Source organism: Hibiscus syriacus, unplaced genomic scaffold (genome assembly GCF_006381635.1).
Source record: "Hibiscus syriacus cultivar Baekdansim isolate YM2019G1 unplaced genomic scaffold, ASM638163v2 tig00112925_pilon, whole genome shotgun sequence".
Lineage (NCBI taxonomy): Eukaryota > Viridiplantae > Streptophyta > Magnoliopsida > Malvales > Malvaceae > Hibiscus > Hibiscus syriacus.
This window is the reverse complement of record NW_024063420.1, coordinates 1,513,003-1,518,330: the sequence shown is the minus strand read 5'-3', so window position 1 is coordinate 1,518,330 and position 5,328 is coordinate 1,513,003.

Here is a 5,328-nt window from a genome sequence, read left to right as displayed (position 1 = left end):
TTGAGGATACATGCTTCGGGCCATGGCTGAAAGTACAACATCCCGCTGGAGATGCGATGTTGACACACATGTTTCTTCAAACCATGACTAGCGATCTACCAGAGACTATACAACGTCGTGATGAAGAGATATGGTTTGATTTTCCACCGGCGTATACGTGTTTTGGGCGGGAGGAGTTTTGCTTAATCACCGGTCTACGCTTCGGACACGATGATGTAGGTCGGTACACTAGACATATTACCCGCCCATCATGGCTATCCCGGGTTTTTCCTGAGCTGGAGAGGCCGAGTCTACACGTAGAAGACCTGACAAGATTTTTGAATAATAAAGATGGTTTTACTTGGATGGATGATGTCGACGTTGTCCGAGTATGCCTTCTAATTCTTTTGCATGCCGGCTTTTTAGGCATAGAGGCCAGACAACCTATTCCAAATGATCTAATCAAATTGGTAGAAGACCTAAATGCGTGGAACCTGTTTCCGTGGGGCTCGTATTTATGGAAAGCTACATGGAATAAGTTATCGTCTGCCTTGGATGATCGAAAAAGTTTGCATGGCGATGGTTCCAAATACACTTTGACAGGCTTTATTTGGGCCTTTAAGGTAAGAATTTTGATATGATGTTTCCAAAATTATAAGTAATTATTTAACAATTACTAATGTTTGTAGATTTGGATATTTGAGGCCTTTCCCGCCATGAAGACATATGCAATAAAAACTTCAAATGATATTCCCAGGGCTATTTCCTGGAAGAGGAAACGGACCTTGCAATGGGAAGATTTACTACGGTATACGACAATAAATAATGTAAGTTAACATAAATACTACCATATGTTTAGAAACAAGTTATTACTAGTACACGTTTAACTTTGTTTGAGCTTTTATATTGTTAGGAGGCCAACACTCCTCTACAGAGGCTGACACCCACGGAAGCTGAGCTTGCCACTGATTGGTGGCAAGCTAGTAAGCGTTTTTTTGATGGAACGGTTGATGAGCAGCCTCCACTTCGGGAGCCATCACCTCGCCCAGAGCTATCACCTCACCCAGAGCCATCATCTGATCGACCCGGCTATACACCTCCACAACGACAGCCATCACATATTTTGTCACATCATCGAGCCTCTTCTCCACCATCACCGCAAGATAGGCGACCGGCAAAGATGCCACGACGTTTATCTCCCTGTTCTCCACCTCCACCTCAACGGGATGAGTTAGGGGAGTTACGTGATGAGGTCAATGCCTTGCGTGAGGAGGTCGGTACTTTACGCAAAGACGATGGTGCATGGCGTGTTGAGGTGTCTACATTACGCGGTGAGGTAGCCGCTCTACGTGAGATGGTAGCATCGTTGCAGAATGAGGTTCATACTCTACGCAACGAGGTAAGTTTAAGATTTTTCATACTCGTAATTCATTCGGTTGCTGCCAATACTGCTAAAATGTTTTTGTTAGTATTTGTTTTTGGTTTTGTTTTTGTCTTTTGGTTGAAGTAATGCAATCCATTCAAGTTTCAATTTGCAGAAGAAGAATAGTTTACTTTCGCAACACGAAAATGACTATCGCAACGCGGAAATGGCTATCGCAATGCGAAATGAAAATCGCAACGACAAAATCGCAATGCGAAATGAAATCACAACAAAAAATCGCAACGCGAAATGAAAATCGCAATGCGATTTGTGTTTCGCGTTGCGATTTTGTCGTTGCGATTTCATTTCGCGTTGCGATTTTGTCATTGCGATTTTCATTTCACATTGCGATAGCCATTTCCGCGTTGCGATAGTCATTTCGCGTTGCGATTTTAAGTTTTGTGTTGCGAAAGTAAATTATTCTTCTTCTGGAATGTTTATATATGTTGTCCTTTTAAATGTTTATATAAGTGCTTACTTCTGGAATGTTATCTGAGCATTTTGTGAACTATGATAAAATAATGATTTGGGTGAATACGATGCTAGTTTGAAACATATTTGTCTTTGTTTAATATCATGTATGTTTATTTACTGATTTATGTATTAATTTTTTTTAGCGGCCCGATAAGGTGGATGCTTTACGTCGGGTTTTCCTTGCACGACGGAGTTCACGCATCAGACGGCGTGGACGTGCTATTACGTCTCCGTTCATCCCAATGGTGCGAAGACTCCGCAAGAAGAAGCCCGACTCACCGATCATCCCTCAAGAGTCCCCTCCAATCGTTCAAGAGGCCCCTATTCTCCCTCAAGATTCCCCCCCACCGTTCAAGAGGCCACTGTCATCGTTGAATAGGTCCCTCCCACCATTCCAGAGCCCGATTCACATGGGGTAATATATCGAAGTATTGAGAAACCCCCACCGGTTCCGGACATGATGGATGAGAGTTGGCTCTCGTATGAGTTACCGGCTAGTACCCTTCCGGTATCTGAAGTGGAGAGGAGACAACTACCGGAAACAATTGTGGATAATACCCTTTGGGCTAAGACCGCAGTTGATTTTTATCTACATGAGCGGAGCCAAGGGTGTTACACTGACATCAGCAAACTCAACGATGAAATGTTTTTGTTGCTTGATCGGTCTTGGTGGGGTGTGCTATTAGGGGTTGAAGACAGTGGCTATTTGGATGGGGAGGTAAGACTATATTTGTCTTATATATGATTTTGATTAATTTGTTTAAAAATTAATGTAATTCACTAATATATGTATTTTTTTTGTAAAACAGCATATCGATGCGTGGGTGTCACGTCTACTAATAATAAGGAAGCTTAGGAAAAATAAAAAAAATTCGCTATATACAATAATGCCGACGGCTTTTCACGCAGTTCACTTGAAGAATCAACGAGATGAATCATTTTTGTTGGGCAATGGACAAGCTAAACTTTATCCTGCATGGTGGGAGGTCGATAAGGTTAGTGTTTATTTTTTAAATTTTTTAAAGGTGTTCATAAATAAGTGCGCAAATAAATGAATTATTACTTATGATCGCAGGTGTTTATCCCTGTTTTGGAACGTCGTCACTGGCTTCTCGTCCAACTTCAGCTCCCATCCCTGAAGATAATAGTGTATGACAGCATAATCAATTACATATCACTGTCTGATTTGAGAGATATTTTCAAGGGATGGAGCTCTCATTTGGCTAAATTCTTGGATGGGATTAAGTATTGGAGTCATTCTGGACACAAGAAGACAAAGAAGTTCAATGTCACAGTTGTCAGAGACGAGACCGCGCCACAGCAATCGCCGGGAGCCAGAGGGGATTGTGGTCCTCTCGTATGCCTTTGCTTGGCGCATTTGACGACGGGAAGCACAGAGTTTTTACCTCCCACCGATAGAGATAGAGCTGCAGTAGGCTTGTGGTTTCAGCATTATATGGCTAGAGCAATATATTTGAGATGCTGCCTACCTGCATCCGCGTTATGAAAGTGTCCATTGTTAATTGGTAAGTCAAATGCAAGTTTTGTTAACATATATACTCCTTTTGGTTTGAAAATGTTTGGTTAAGTACCTAGAATTCAATAATTTGCTGTTTGTAGGTTTTAGATGTGTAGGAAGTCTTGTTTGAGCAAATGTTTGGTTTCTGCAGGTTAATCCTTAAGTGAGCTGCGTGAAATGGATGTACGGGGTCACAAAGTTGTTGATTCATTGATTCAATAATTGATGAAGAAATAAGAATTATTATTATTTTTTGATTGTTTAATTGATTTGTAAAAGATGATTTGTAAATCTTGATTTGTTTAATTGATGTGTACATAATTTGTGTTGAAATGTAATTGTTGATTTGTTGATTTTCAATCTGCTTTATGTTGAAGGCAAAACAGACTATCGCAACGCGAAATGGCTATCGCAACGAGAAAATCGCAATGCGAAATGAAAATCGCAATGCGAAATGAAAATCGCAACGAGAAAATCGCAATGCGATTTTCATTTCGCATTGCGATTTTCTCGTTGCGATAACCATTTTCGCGTTGCGATAGCCATTTTCGCGTTGCGATAGTCAAATGAATGTCTAATAAGTGATGACAACTGAACAGATCATAGCAATGTTCAAACTCAAGTTACTAATACATGCCTAACTGAAAATGTTAAAAGTGCACACATAAATACACATAATGCAAGTTTTGTTAACATATATACTCCTTTTGGTTTGAAAATGTTTGGTTAAGTACCTAGAATTCAATAATAATTGTTAAAAGTTTATGTATGTTGATCCTCGTTGCCTTTTTCATTTTGCATTGCGATTCTATCGTTGCGATTTGCATTTCGCATTGCGATGGTCAAATGATTGCCTTTCGCAACGCGATTCTGACTTTCGCAACGAGATAATACAGAATCGCAATGCGAGTTTCAAAGTTCGCAACAGGTTTTAGTTTCGCAAGCCAAATTTTTAGTGTATATATATACGCAGCAGCAACAACTCATAACCTAAATCCCTAAATCGCAACTCATTCCATCTCCATCTATCACTCTCTCCGGCGACATTCGTTCCAATATCCAACGACATCCTTCCCCATCCGGCAACAGGTCTTAGTTTCGCATCTCATTTGTTTAGTTACAACCATGAAATCATCTAATGTTGATCATGTTTGGATAGATTTGTGTTTTGGAGGGTCATGGGAGAATGTTCATGGTGTTTTACAATATATGCCTTTACCCATGAATCTTCAACTAAAACTGTCATTAAAGAAGTTAACTTATGAAACCCTAATGTTACGTGTTTCAAAGAAATTGAATTTAGAGCCCCTAAGTGGATTTAGGCTATCTTATCAGAGAAATGGTAAAGTTTATTTGTTAACCGACAATGAAGATGTTGAACGATTCATTGCTTACATTAATGTTTCAAGTGATGATGTTACATTGTATGTTGTTGAACCTAGAAGTAGTATTGTTGGGTCAGTAGCGGGTAGTAATCAACTAAGTGGGTCAAAAAACCCACAGCCTTTCTCTAATCCAAATCCAAATCAACTTTCAGCACCAAATTCCGGTTTTCGTATTGACCAATTAGACGATGATGAGCCAAGAGAAAAAATTGTGAGTACTAGTCAGTATTCGAAATTTTATCTTGGTCAATACCCGGACTTTGATATTGGTCAATACACGGATTTTGATGATGTTTCAGAAGAAGAAACAGACCCTGCGTGTAATGATTTTGATATTGGTCAATACCCGAATTTTGATGATGAAACACCCGTTGCCGAGGAAGATGTTGTTGATGATAATGAGGAGGAAGTTACGACTGTGAATGAACATGTTGAACATCCATTCTGTAATTCATATAATCCTGAAGAAGAAAAAGAAGAAGAAAAAGTCCCCGAAGAAAAGAAAATGCCACGGGAGTATAACTGGAATATGCCAGAATTACTTCAGT